We start from the raw sequence: 15,864 nt of genomic DNA, 5'->3' as shown, positions 1-15,864 counted from the left end.
GCAAAAATTGGACTTTAAGCATATGTAACCTAACTTTTGTCACCTAAACTGATTATGCAACTTATTTAAACATGTTTAGGCATATAATACTTGTCATAGGACTAGTTAGACGTCTCGAAAGCGCGTTTGCGCGCACGACGCGTTAAAGTAGCGTAAGCTACCTTAATGGGTCGCAATGGGTCGAAAGCACTTAGGTTAGGTTTCAACCTAGAATGTAGGCTTTGTTAAACCATATCACATGAGTTCCAACACTCGTTTGGTTTACAAGACCTCATCCTGTCCGATCTTCCGATTTAAGCGTCTATTGTCTGACTAAGTGATTCGATTATTAGGTGTTGCTTGAGTTTCCTTCGTTTGATTGATCTTGTTGAGTTCTTTAGATTGAGGATACTTTGCACTTCAATGTGAGTACATAGTTCCCCTATTTTAGTGTTTTCAATTGTTTTGGGGTGATTCATATGCACAAAACGATTTCAAGGTTTAAACGATGATTTCAAAAAAAAAAAAAAAAACGATGGTTTATACTAAACTAATAACGATTTCAATAAGGTGAACAAAGACTTGTTGGTTGTAATTACATAACGAATGACATTCATTAGCTCTGATTAAGCCAACCAGTATTAGGTTATGGTACCATAGGATTTGACAAATCCTGTTATCAGACTACACCCATGGTTATGTGTGGGGGTTATGTAGGTAACGACCGAATCTGTGATTATTAACTTACCCTTTGGTGGTTTGTTAATACGAAAAACGAGGTAGTCGAGTCACGAAGGTTTGAATGTTATTAGCGAGACGACCAAAAGTAGTTTCACTATTAAAATGAATACGATTTTGGGACGAATTAAAAGATTTCAGATTTAAACGAATTAAACGATTTGGATAAACGATTGGTTTTGGGTAGTGATTAGATAAGGGGACGGGTGTAGTATGATAGAATCATGGTAGATACACCGCTGGTACATCTTATATATAAGTGCTTCTATCATATTACATTGCGTGTCATTATTTAGTTCACTGGGTAAGACGATTTTGAAACGATGTCACACAACGAGGTTTTCGAAATGATATAAACCATACGAGTTTTATTAACGAGGTTTTACGAGATGTTATACGATTTGGTTTACTAAAACAAATGTTTTTGGGTTAAGAGTCATGGCTACGAGATTTTATAAACTATAACCATCTTGATTTGAGTTGGTTAACTATGTTGCAATACACTTTTCAAAACAAGGTTTGTATTTTGACTCTTGTAGTCTAACGAGGTACTGCAACATATAAACGAGCCATGAATCCGATACTCCCATAAAACCTATGTACTCACTAGCATTTCTTGCTGACTTTATTTTTACATATGTTTCAGGTGGTATTGCTTGACGTTACTTGCTAGGAAGCTTGTGTCACATAGGACCTGGACGAGGCCTTAGTGACTTAAAAACAGTTATAAATAATATGTAGTTTGTTTGTTTTGATTTAAAGACAATGTACATTACTTAATAATTCAATAAAACGAAACATTTGGTTACCATGGTTGTGGAACAATAATTCTGTTGCAACACTCCCCGACGTTTCCGCCACGGTTTGTTGTTTTAACGTGGTCGGGGTGTGACAACGGGAGCGCCCCACGAGGAGGTACTCGGACAAATAAAACCCTCGTCGAGCAGTTCCTGTAGTTGACAGGATAATTCTTGCATCTCGGAAGGTGCAAGACGATAGGGAGTCTTGGTGACAGGAGTCGCGCCAGGTATGAGGTCAATGCGAAAGTCAATAGATCTAGGAGGAGGAAGACCAGAAAGATCCTCAGGAAAGACATCAGGGAAGTCACACACTACTGGAACATCGCTTATGTCCTTCCCTTTGCCCTTTTGTTCCACCACGTGGGCTAAGAAGGCAAAGTTCTGTTTACGTATGCACCTATTTGCCTGAGTGCGTGATATCAACCTTGGTCCTTTCGAAGGTCGGTATCCATAGACATGTAAAACATCACCGGACAGAAGAGGTAGACGAACAAACTTCTCGTGACAAGCAATCTCGGCATGATTCTTACACAACCAATCCATACCGATAATGACATCAAAACTACCCAATTGCATGGGTATTAGATCAATAGTAAACACATGGTCGTTAAGAGTCAAGGAACAACCACAACGAATAGAATCGACTAGAATAGACTTCCCATCGACAATCTCCACCGAAAACGACTTAGGTAACTTAAAGCGTGTACAGCTTAACAAAGATTCGAATTCCACAGACACAAAACTTCTATCGGCACCAGTATCAAATAGAATCGAAGCGTAAATTTTATTCACAAGAAACGTACCATTGACAACATCATTGTCATTACGAGCCTGATTAGCATTAAGGTTGAACGCTCGTCCACTAGCGGTTGGCTGCTAGTCCTGGTTCAGCTGGGGACACTGGTTACGAAGATGGGTAGTATCTCCACATTTGTAGCATGCGCAAACAGCATTGACTGGCCTCGGGTTCTGCTGAGGAGCTGGAAGAGAGCTGGTAGGGCTGCCTGAGCTGGGGCTTGTATGGCTGGTTGGGTCGGGTTAGCTTGACGACAATAAGGAGTCGTGTGACCATAACGGTTGCAGTTGGTGCACAAAGGACATGCAGAGGTGGTAGGATGATGAAAATTGCAAGTCGTACCCTTGGGGTAAGACCTAGTGTACTGCTTCTTGACCTCAAGAGCAGCAGTAATTGGAGCAGCAGCAGTAGGAGCATGTTTAGCAGCAGGGTTTGCAGTAGGAACATTAACATTGCATCCTGAACCCTGAGACTTTCGCCTCTTGTTCTTGCTGCCACTTGGTTGCTCAGTAACTTGATGTGCAAACTTGGAAGAGGTAGAGTTAGAAAACTGCTTATCACGGATGCGGTTGTTGTTGAGACTAGCAGCAAGACAGTAGACTTCTTCAATAGTTTCGAGTTGGGCGGCTTCAATAGAATCGCGCATAGCAGAATGTAGACCATTGATGTACTTGGTTATCATTCGCTTAGGAGTAGAAACCAAGCGAGGAACGATCAAACTGAGCTGCTTAAAACGAGTAGTATAAGCCAGATTATCATTGCCAATCTGCTTCAGGTGCCAGAACTCTTCTTCAAGCTTCAACTGCTCATGGGGAGGGCAGAACTCAAGCATCATTAGTTCACGCACCTCGGTCCATGGAAGAGCATATGCCTCTTCATTTGAACGAATGTTTCTCTCATTTGACCACCACTCCAACGCTCTACCTTGAAACATTCTAGTCGCACTCCTAGTCTTTAGATGATTTGGGCACTCGCTGTTAATGAAGGTGACTTCGATGCTGTCGAACCACTCGAGCATAGCAGTCACCCCATCACTGCCCGTGAAAGGCTTAGGGTTGCAAGAGATGAAATGCTTGTAGCTGAACTTAGTAGGCTTTTGCTTCTCGGCCTTGGAGTCCACAGAGGATGGAGGAGTGTTTGATCCTTGGATCTCAGAGACGATCTTTAGCACGACTCGAGCAATCTGGTCGACCATGAAGGACATCATCTTTTTCTGAGACTTCTCCCTGGATCTCTTGAGAGTGTCGGATAGCTTACGAGAAGACATCTAAAGATCCAACAAGAGGATCGTATAAGTCTAGATTAATATAGATTCACATACGATAGACTAAGACTCAAGATTCATAAGATTCACATAGACACTACAAACCACGACCTTCACATGGCACATTATACGAAGTTTGGCCACATGTCAGAAACGCTTATATATAGGAAGTACCAGCGGCGTATCCACCACGCTTCCGGCATAATCGCTTCAACCTCGTACTCAGTGTCATGTTACGTGTCGCGAAACACACTCATCATCATTATCATAGATTCACATAGATTTCAATAGATTACGATAGATTTCAAATAGTCTTCAATAGATCCAATAGACTTCAATAGACTTCAATAGATCCAATATACTTCAATAGACTTCAATAGACTTCGATAGTTTTCCCTAGTTTTCAATAGATTTCATTAGATTACCATAGATTTCAATAGATTCACATAGATTAGTGTTAACAATCAACAAACAACGAAATCCCGCATGGCACGTGTTACGAAAGTTTGGCAACATGACGGAAGCACTTATATATAGGAAGTACCAGCGGCGTATCTACCATGCTTCAATCATGCTGCGTCTGTCTCGTCATCGGTGTCATGCTTCGTTAACCTCATCATTAGAATTCACCATAAGATCTCCACATAGATTGACCAAAAAGATTCAACAACATAGATTTACCCAAATAGATTTCACAACATCAATCCAAGCCTACAAAACTAAGAACTTCACTTAGCGCGTGGTACGAAGGTTCGGTAACATGCCAGAAACACTTATATATAGGAAGTACCAGCGACGTATCCACCATGCTTTGCATAAAAACTTCAAAATAACCGAAGAATCAAGAATAACGAAGAATCAAGTTTAAAACCTTATGTAAAATCGAGATAACATAAAAGCAGGCTCATAAAACAGAGTGTTCCGGGTAGAGGAACAGTGACTAACCAAAGTGATTCGAACCCCTATCGAATTGAGGTAACATGTCTTGACTTACTTAGACAAATACGTCATCGATGTTAGGCCTACGATATTTGTCCTTTTGGTCGATTCACGTTCCTAATTGAATGGAAGTTTCGAGACTTTGGCGAGACGTAAAAACATCAAGGAGTGGGACTTGTTATCAAGGTCCGAGTTTCACCTCTAACTTGACAACATTGTACCCTAATAGTGTTGGTACTTATCCGCAGACAAGACCTACTAGAATAGTATGGAGATTTTCCATTGAGGTTCGGATGTTACTCCTGACTTAAGGGTCAATCTCGTGCAGAATACAAACACTGATTAACAGTGTTTCCAAAGTATCAAGTGTATGTTGTGTCAGCCTTAGGAAAGGCATATAAATTTAACAGGAAATTGTGCTGCTAGGAAGCAGATATGGTAGAATGCATGAGTCTTAAACAACAAATAAGAGTCAAGATTCCTAGAACTATAGACTAGGGCAAATATTCCTACTTATCCTAATTTCCTATAGTTATGGCTCTGATACCAATCTGTCACACCCCAACTGATCGCGGAAACATCGGGGTGCAAGCACTAAGCGCTCAGATGTAACAACCCGCACACTCGTGCGTTGTTACTACTCGTTATACTCGTTACGCCTAGCACCAGAGATTCAGATCATAAATGTAACTATACCGCATACATCGTTATTTCACAGTATTTTTCGCATATTACGTGTACTTTATCTCTATAACACATCACATCGCACGTACTAACACTCACGAAGATGTCAAGTGAGGACCAATTCTACCCTCCTTGATAGCCGTGATGTGTCGCAGTGCAACTCAATACTCAAAAACGCACTCGCAGGCATGCGTAACTCGATTATTGAAGGATTTGAAATATGGATATGTATATACGACCCAACGTGGCTAATTATAATAAAAATATGAAAATGTGCATGAAAATGGGTAACCAAACTATCGCGAAGCTTAACAAACAAAACGAAACATCGAAACGCAACACGCCGGAGACCACCGATCGAGTGACTGATCGATCAAGTGGCCACCCGATCGGATTGCCATTCGATCCATTGCACTTCATCTCCTTCACTCCACTTCACCTATAAATAGCACTTGTCACATCACTTGAACAGTGATGTGACAGCTCTCGTTCGACCAACGCACTTTTGGACCTTTTCCTCTCGATTTCTCGCGATTCTTGTAAATTTTCAACCTAAATCTTGTACTTTATTAGTCTACACGCACTCCTACACCTTTCTATCTTTTGAATCTTAACTTTTAACCATGAAATCACTAGATTTGAGGTGTTCTAGGATGATGTCATCATGGTGTTCATAAGAACTTCATGTTTTGGCTTCAATCCACCAAAAACAACTTAGATCTGAACGATTTCCACATGGATAAACAAAGATCTTTCATAGATGTTAGTGCACTATGTCTATTGACTTCGTCTTGTATCATGTAATGAGATAGGATAGGATATCCAGTGCCCGAGGTGCGAGAAACTGAGTTTAGTGGATATATGGCTGATTCCGCTTGAAAGTGCAAGAAGTCATTTCAAGCGAAATCAGAACTATCTGATTCCGCTTGAAACCACCTTTGTCCATTTCGAGCGGAATCCCAACTACTATAAATAGGGCACTTGTCATTTTCAATTGACACGGCTTCTGGATTTGTAACGAAGTGCTGCCAAAATCTGTTCAGGTTGTAATTGATGTTATAATCAATATAAGTGATAGATTTAATAGTATCAAGCTGTTTCCACGTTCGTTTCACTGATTCCGCCTTTGAATCGGATATAAAGCTCTTCTGAACAACTCATTTGGCTCCTACAACGATCTTACAAGTGGTATCAGAGCTAAGGATGAAGAGTTTAGCTTGATATCATCTATTTTCTGACTCCTACACCTTCTTTTTACTGAACAAGATTTCACGGTCGAAATGGATTGAAATTTTCACCAAACATTCATAACAGTATTATAACAAAGCCTTGAAAGTTTCAGATCAAAATTCGTATGAAAAATGACAAAAACAAGCCTAAAACCAGATTCCGCTTGAACGAACCAATGAGATTTCGCTTGAAAAATTTTGCTGATTCCGCTTCAGACTTTAATTCCGCTTGAAAAGTCAGCTAATTTCGCTCGAAACAGCAATTCCGTTTGAGATTACTTTGTGATTCCGCTTGATTCTGCTATCCCGCTTGAAAGGATCATTAGATTCCGCTTCAAGTGTGATTTCGCTTGAAACATTAGTCTTGATTTCGCTTGAAGGGTCAACAAAGTGATTTCGCTTGAAACTTGAAATCTTGATTCCGCTCCAAATAGTGATTCCGCTTCAACCTGTGGTTTCGCTTGAAATTCATATTTCGCTTGAAAGAGGATATTTTCGTGTCGAGATCATTTCACATCAACCGAGTGTCATTCTGTTTCAGATTATTTGAAATTGTTTATAAGTGATTGTATTTGTTTGTCTGTTCAGGTTATTCAAGATTACATCATGGCTGAAGAATTCCACAACACGTTTTTCAACGCGTTCACTTCTGAATCTTCTGAGATTACAACTGTTACACCAAACACCATCACGAAAGTGATCAATGAGAACATCAAGCATGATAACTTCTAAGGAACACACTCAAAGCCACCAACTCTGGAAAGCATTGAGGATTATACTTGGTGGAAAGAACGATTTCTCAATTAGGCGAAAGCGTATGCGCATGAAAGCTGGTTATGTTTAGAGTTCGGATATGTGAGACCAAAAGATGATAAAGGTGAAGAGCTTCCCTTCAAAAGATTATCCAAAGATGATAAATCTGAGTTTGCTGCCGAACAGAGAATGATTGCTTTGATCCAGACGGCAATTAGAAATGATATTTTTGCATTTCTTAAACATGACGGGTCGTCAAAATCTGTTTGGGAAGCTTTACGTGTTAAAGCTGAGGGGGGTAAACAGATTAAAAAGAACAAAATTGCATTGCTTAAAAAAGAATTTGATCTTTTTGTTAGTTTAAAAGGAAAAACTGTGAGGCAAATGATAGAGAGGTTCTGTCATCTTAAAATAGAACTTGAGAGATTTGAGATAGTAAAAACAAGAGAGGATTGAAGCGTTACCACAAGCTGATCAGTGGCAAACGTTTGTTTTTATTTTGAAAAATGATGCTTTGTATGAAACAATTTCTCTTGATAAATTGTTTGAAAAGATTGAAACTCATGAGCTTGAATTGCAGAAACAGAACAAGATGAGCAGTTCTTCACATCAACAGAATGTTGGCTTATACTACAAAGGAAATTTACCTTCAGAAAAAGTTGTTAGTCCGCCAAAGAGAGCATTCAGTGGTGAGAGGATACAACAGCCACAGAAGAGCTCATCAAGTTATCATTCTGGATATCATTCATCTTCAAAATCAACTTCTGATGAAACTGAGGAGATTCTGTGCAACATCGCTCTCAAACTGAAGAATTATCCGTCGATGAGCATCAATGCAGCTAAGCAGCAAATGAGTTTCCTTGCATCTGTTCTGGAATCATATGAAGGTCTTGTAGCTGGTAAAATTGGAAACTCCGAATTGACCAAAGAAGACTACGACCAGATTAATCCGGAGGAAATGGAACTCATTGACATTCACTGGTGTTTAGCTAGTTGCATCCGCAGAGCTTAGAGGTATATGGAGATTACCGGGAAACAATCATTGGGTGGTCCGTCAACAAAGCTTGGATTCGACAAATCCAAAGTGACCTGCTTTAGATGCTAACAAAAGGGTCATTTCAAAAGAGAATGCAGAAATTCTGAAGTTGCTGAAGGAAATGAACGTCCTTTCAATGATGATTACTACCGAAAGGCGATCTACCACCGAAGCAAAGAAGAGCCGAAGTTTATTGAAGATAAAAGTAAATCAAGAGCTTGTTTTGTAATTCATAATGATGAAGGTTTTGACTGGAGCTCGATTTGTCCAGAAGAAGATCGTTTGGAGAATGTTCGAAAAACAGCTCACGGCAGGGCTATAACGGAGGAAAGAAAGTTTGTCGTTGTTGCTGAAATCAAAGAGGAAAACAATGAAGAAAAAGAAAAAGTTGAGATAAAAGAGAAAACTCGAGAAGAGATTTTGAGTGAGAAAACTTATCGAGAAAGAAACGTTGTTTTCAACAGAATGGATGAGATGCAGGAAGAGTATGAGAGTGCTGTCAGCAACAAAAGATGGGATAAGAAGAGAGAGTGCTACTACAACAGAGAAGGTGAACCAGTTGTCCCGAAGAAAGACATAATCTTTGAAGATGTTCTTCTCATAATTCCTTCAAGAGCCGAGTACTATAGAAATGTGATGAAAGATGACAGATATGCAAAAAGGCATGAAAAGGAAATCAGATATGCCATGTTATCGTGTCTGAGAAAAAGGGATGAAGAGAGAATGAAGAAAAATGTTGAAGAAATGGTGAACAATCTGAAGAAAGTTGCTGAAGAAGTTAAAGCTGAAGATGTTGAAGTTAAGGTTGTGAAAGAAATCAAAGTTGTGAATGTTGAAGAAGTGAAAGAAAAAGTTGAGGTGAATGAAGAAGTGGAGAAAGTTGTTACTGAAGAATAGCAGATTGGAGAAGATGAGAAGAAAGCTGAAGGTTTGATAGAAGAAAAGAGTGAGATTTTGGAAGCCGGTGATGCTGTTGATGAAGTTAGTGTTGAAGAAACGCAAGATGATGCTGAGATGAAGCAGACAGAAGCTGCTGAAAACACCGAGGTGCCAATCACTGAGGTAAATTCTGATTCTGAGATCTTAAAACCGACTGAACAATGCAAGAAATTCATGGAAACATGCAGAGCTTGTATTGAAAAAGATGAGAAGTTCAGAACAAGAGATCTTGAATTCACAAAAATTGAAAACATTTTCAAAGAAAAATGCAAAGAAATGCTAGAAAAAGAAAAATTTTTAAAAGAAAATGATGAAAAACTTTCAGAAAAATGTAAAAAATTAGAAACAGAAAATGAAGTTTTGAAAGAAAATGTTTCTAAAATGACAGAAAAGTGTTCTCAAAAAGAAATTGCTTGTCAAGAAATGAAAAAGGAATATGACTTAATGAAATTAGCATATCACATTACAAAAGAGTCATATGAAAAAGTGAAATATGAAATGAAATATGCTCAATCAAGAATGAATTATCTTTTTGAAACAACTAAAGAGCTTAAACGAATGTATGAAATTAAACAAGGTGTTGGTAATTCCTATATTGAGGATGTTGCTAAGCTAAAGCGACAGATTGCTGATTTAGAACAGGATAACAACAAGTTAAAGAGTTATCACGTGTCGTCATATGTTCTTGAAAGAATTTTCAATATAAAACCGGAAGATGGTGAGTCTGAGCAAAACAAGAAAGGCATTGGCTCAGAATTTCATCAAGTTCCTCCACCGGAAAAGTTTGCATTTTATGATGAGGAAAAGGTCGAAAAAGCTTTCAACATGGTTGATCAATTGCCAGACAATATTGACATAACCTATTCCAAATCTGATGATACTCATGATTCAGAGGTGGTAGGTAAAGTCGTTGAAAGTGTGTTGAAAGAAGAGTCAGTTGATACAGGTAAATCTGAATCACAGAATGAAAATGAAGGTAATTTTCATGATGGATATCTGAAATACACAAAATCCGAGAAAAATTTGAATGAAGATTCAAAAGGATTGGTATATACCATGATTGGATCAGACAAATTATTCTTAGATGTTGTATTCCCAATTCAGAATGTGATTTCAGAGAAGATTGACAAAGTTTTCAAAATGGTTGAGATTGAAAAATATGAGATTCCAAAATTTGCTGGAAAAGGTCACAAAACTTTTTATAACAAACCGGGTTTCAAGAAGAAAAAACATGAAGGCTGGGTTGGGTTATAAAAGGAAACAAAATTGGAAGAAAAATGAAGTGCCAAATTATCAAACAAAGATGAATTTTGTTCATGGAACAACGTCAGAAGAAGAGAAAGAACTAAAATTTAGACGACAGTCTATTGACGAGTTCTTAGCTCAAAAGAAAAAGCAACAACCACAGGTTAAAGATGTGTCCAAGAGAACATGTTTCAAATGTGATCAAATTGGACATCTTGCACGAAAGTGTCCAAATCTAAAATCTGTGGATGTTAACAAAAAGAAATCTGAGGATGTGAAACAAAGGTCAACTAGATTTGATTCGAAAAAAACTTGGAGGTACAATACAAACAAGTTTGCTTCAAATCAAAATTGGAAATTAAACCCGAACAGGTTCGATTTAAGACAGACCTGGAATTCTTACACACCCAGATTAAGAACAACACAAAGTTGGAAAACATCAGTTGATATGACAAAACCTCAAGAGTTTTGGAAAACAAAAGTTGTTGTTCAAAAACAAAGTGTTCAAAAAGATTCACATTTTTATAAAAGAGGTACACCGAAAGGTCAAAAATGGTCTGTTAAGAAACAAGTGACTTCGGTAAAAAATGAGAAAGTTGAAGTCGAAGTTGAAAAAGTCATTGTAAATGATGACAAAGAGTTTCCGGCATTGAATGAAAATTATTGTGTTCAAATGCCTAAGGTTCAACAGACCTGGGCTAAATTGTTCAAGTAATTGAGTTAGTTGAATGTGCAGGTGCTCAAGATAAATGAAGAATGTGATAATGAAAACTGGAGCAGCCTGGCACACCGAGAGGAGGAGAAGGCTGCTGGACCCTGTGTTGGGTGAAACAGGGAATTTATTTTCTTTCTGTAAATAAATAAACAATATTTTCAAAACCCTAAAAATTTGAAAAATTAAAAACCAAAAATATGTTTCTTTTTAATTTTTGTCAAAAATAGAAAGTTCAAAAACATGTGTTGATTGAATATGCCGAAACCCTCACGGCGGAACAAACATGATTAATTTCACAAGATTGAAAAACGGTTTTCAAACTGTAAATGATCAATGTGTTGTAAATCATGGGGGTAATTACTGCTTTTTGTGCAATATGATTCATAGTTAGCAGAAAATGGATGGCGAGACAAAGCTATCTACATTGTGTTGTCAAATTTTCTTTAAATGATTTTGCATTTTAGGGGGAGAAAAATTGTCAGAAAATACAAAAACATTAGAAAATTTGAAAAAAGCCAAAAACATGATAAAATTCAAAAATTGAGTTTTGTGTAAAAAAGAGGAAATGATAGTACATCAGTAGACAGTTACTGTATGCTAAAGAAATGTAATGATTAAATAGCATTAAACAGTCTCACTGATGATATGTCGATAGGTTTTTATACATTTAGTAAACTTTTTCGGGATATAAATCTAAATTCAAACTTGCTTATTTCGTGGGGAACACTACTTGGATATATAGGTAACCCCTGAAATCTCGTTTGAAGGACCCCTCTTTCTGAGATACTAGGTCTTTATGCTTAGTGATATCTGGGGTATTATTCCGGGACTTTTGCTGAATGGAAGTTCTGACCTAGTCCCCGAATAATACTTTTCGCATTGCTTGAAAAATAGCATCGCCCTCAGCATAAAAAATGATGAAACATTGAAAAATGCTAATCATGTGCTGTTGTAAAAAAGATCCTCTAAAGGGGACACACTTAAAGTCGAACCGTCATCTCTCTGCTGAACGGAAGTTCTGACCTGAGCTCCCACGGTTTCGCATCTAACCCCCTACAGATATCATCTAGGTATACTCACCTGTAAGACTGAATATTGGGATCTGGATACGAGAGTATATTCAAGAGGTGGGACACATGAATGAGTTTAAGTTCTTAAATCACCTAATTCGTATCCTGAATCCGTTGAAATTTGTGTGAAAATTTAAGTGGATCAGTATATCGACAATCTAAGTGAATTATTTAATTCTTAATGTGTAACTAAGCTCAACGGTACTTGTGACTTGTCAAAAACTGATATGATCCTCTGATGCATACTCAAACAAAAATATTGTTTGTAAATATTTCTTTACCGCTTTATATTTTCAGAAAAATACAAAAAGATTTTTGATTCTGCTTTATTTTCGACAACCGATGTCTGAAATGCTGAGTTTCAAAATCTAAGTAAGCTGATTGTGTTTCTGAAAATAAAACAAGTTCATTAATTTGAAACTTGAAATTCTTTATCAAAAATCAAAAACAGTTTGTGATATCTCCAAGGTCATTAGTTTGGACTTGGATGATTAAATGTGAGGGAGTTGGATCTGGATGCTTATATTATTATAGAGACAGTTTATGATCCTGTTGGTTTAAACTGCCAATTTTGTAAAGTTTGTTGATAGGGGAAGTGGTTTAGAGAGTTGGTTGATGATCATGAAAACATTATATTTATAGATGTTTGAGTAATTGCAGATAGTCCAGACTATGATCCCAAGAGCAGAGTCTAAGGGGGAGTCTGAAGACAAGCTTGAAGCAAGGGGGAGCTTGTAGATGAAAAGCTAGGTGTCGATCCCAAAGCACGGAAGCTTGACGAAAGGGGGAGCCTGAAGCTGATAGAAGAAGTTAAAGATTGATGGATACTTATAGTGTTGCAATTTGGATGAGAAGGCAGAATGATCAAGACTAAAGATGTGTTATGATAAAGATTAGACTCTGAAGACTTCGTCAATATCCAAGGGGGAGTCTGTTAGTGCACTATGTCTATTAACTTCGTCTTGTATCATGTAATGAGATAGGATAGGATATCCAGTGCCCGAGGTGCGAGAAACTGAGTTTAGTGGATATATGGCTGATTCCGCTTGATAGTGCAAGAAGTTATTTCAAGCGAAATCAGAACTACCTGATTCCGCTTGAAACCACCTTTGTCCATTTCGAGCGGAATCCCAACTACTATAAATAGGGCACTTGTCATTTTCATTTGACACGGCTTCTGGATTTGTAACGAAGTGCTGCCAAAATCTGTTCAGGTTGTAATTGATGTTATAATCAATATAAGTGACATATTTAATAGTATCAAGTTGTTTCCACATCCGTTTCACTGATTCCGCCTTTGAATCGGATATAAAGCTCTTCTGAACAACTCATTTGGGTCCTACAACGATCCTACAATAGATCTGAACATAATCAAGGTGTAAAGGATTGAAAGATGGTTTTATAACTTTCTTTCAACTCTTTTACACTCTATGCACTCAAAACCGATGGAATCGGAGCTTGTCCTGACCTCCTACTTATTCTTAGTGTTGTGTTGGTTCAAGATCTGGATTCTATCCAAGAGATTACTGATTTTGGGTTTGAATATGAATAACCGACTCAAATCGTAAATTGTTTGGACTAGGGTGATTCCTGTTCGATCGGGTCACTTATAAGGGTTCTGTTGTTCAAGCAAGATATCAAAACACTTCAAACGGAAGCAAGGATGAGGACGATCAGACCATCAACGGATTGCCACCCGATCGGGTTACCACCCGATCGGAGTGCCACCCGATCGATCGGCCGTCCGATCGGGCTACACTTGGTTCCATACTTGAACTATTTCTCAAACTATTCAAAGGATCCGGACGTTAAAACGGATGACCACCCGATCAGATTGCCACCCGATCGAGTGACCGTCCGATCGTGTGACGTTGGGACTTAAACTATGAATTCCAAACGGATTGCCACCCGATCGGATTGCAATCTGATCGAGTGACAAACTGCTGTGAATTTGTTCTCACAAAATTGTCCTACTAATCGGATTGTCGCCCGATCGGATCGCCGTTCGATCGACCGACCTGAAAGGTAGAGATACTTCTCTGTTTTCAAAATGCTACAACGAAAACTTCAAAAGGCAAGCCATCATACACAAACGCATCAGATGACAACCCAAATCGAATGGTCGCCCGATCGGATGACCATCCGAACGGACTGTCACCCGATCGACCGGCCATCCGATCGGATTACCATCCGACCGGATTGCCATTCGACACTCAGGCACTTCTCACCGTTTAACGCACTATTCAACGCTTACGCTATCAATCCGTAATCAGGCTAATCTCAGACGCGCTCCCTTCAATCCAACTAAGTTGTGTTTGCTTGCTGAGCACCGACTGTGAGTATACTCAAACCCTTTTTTATCGCATTTTGGGTGTAACATACGTTCCTATTAAATCGAATCTATCAAAACAAATTATTCAATCAAACTGTTTATCACTTGCGAATAACTGTTATGCATATATACACGTGATGCTAGTTACATTTGTGTTAGGACTTATACTCGCGAGGTCCCGCCTTAACTAGTATAGTACTATAGTACCCGACAGGGTCTAGTTAGGATGAATAGCAATCGCAATCGCAGCTCGAGTGACTTAGCTGGTAGTATCAGTCTTGTATGCATGTATGTTGAGGTATCTCGTTTATGTATTTGGTAATTCGCAGCACTTTTAACTATTTTTCGCTACACTATCAAAACTTGTATGCTCGCCCATACTTTTGTATTGACGTTGTTTTAACGTATGTTGCAGGTTTAGTCGCACTCTACATCAAATCAAGCTAGGAAGTCTCGAAACTCACCTAAATTCTATGTTGTCGAATTTGTATTGTTCGAGAGGACAAGAAATCTGTAATAACTTATGTGAATGTATTGTTTATTAGTATGGGATAATGAACACATTAAATACTGTCGCAATATAGTTGTTATGGATTCTCTTGAGCAATCTGATTCGCCTAGTGTCGCGCCCCGATGATTCCGCCATCGGTTGGGGTGTGACAGATTGGTATCAGAGCCATAACTATAGGGAATTAGGCAAGACTCGACCTAGTCCGGGTCGATGTCTTAGAAACGACCTAGTCTATAGTCTAAGTACCAACGGGCCGACTCATACGAACCTAGTAGGAGATTGTACGAGCCTACTTGATACTCTCGTTCGAATTCGCTAAAAACTACTACTTTGTGTGAACATCGCATACTACAATTTCGCGCAAAGAGCCTTTCCTAAGGCTGGAATGTTACTTTGCCTTTCCTAAGGCTAACACAATAGACATGTTTTCGAAAATACTCGCATGACATAACCGAGTGGTTCAGTCGAGATCAGGCATGAAAACCAAGAACTATCGACAAGATCGCTCATTCAGCGCATTTTTATAGCACAAGAACTTTCTGATGAGCTAGGAGTGACATCCATATCTCAATGAAAGTCTCCCTTTCCAAATCCAGTGGAACTCCCTAGTTTATTCGAAGAGCACAACCACAGTTAGGAGCGAAGTTATTAAGTCAGGTGTGAAGCCCGTATCTTAATAAACCGTTCTCTATAAAATGGTTTTCGAAAGCTCTCACCAAGGACTCGGCTATAATGACAACTCGAGCCACGCGAGGACCAGGAAGACGAATGCCATGAGCTGCATCCCAGTGGAAGCATAAGCCTTCTAGGGCAATGCGTGTGCACGAACTTGTT

The sequence above is a fragment of the Helianthus annuus genome, chromosome 5, assembly GCF_002127325.2.
Source record: "Helianthus annuus cultivar XRQ/B chromosome 5, HanXRQr2.0-SUNRISE, whole genome shotgun sequence".
NCBI lineage: Eukaryota > Viridiplantae > Streptophyta > Magnoliopsida > Asterales > Asteraceae > Helianthus > Helianthus annuus.
Note: the sequence above shows the minus strand (reverse complement) of the source record.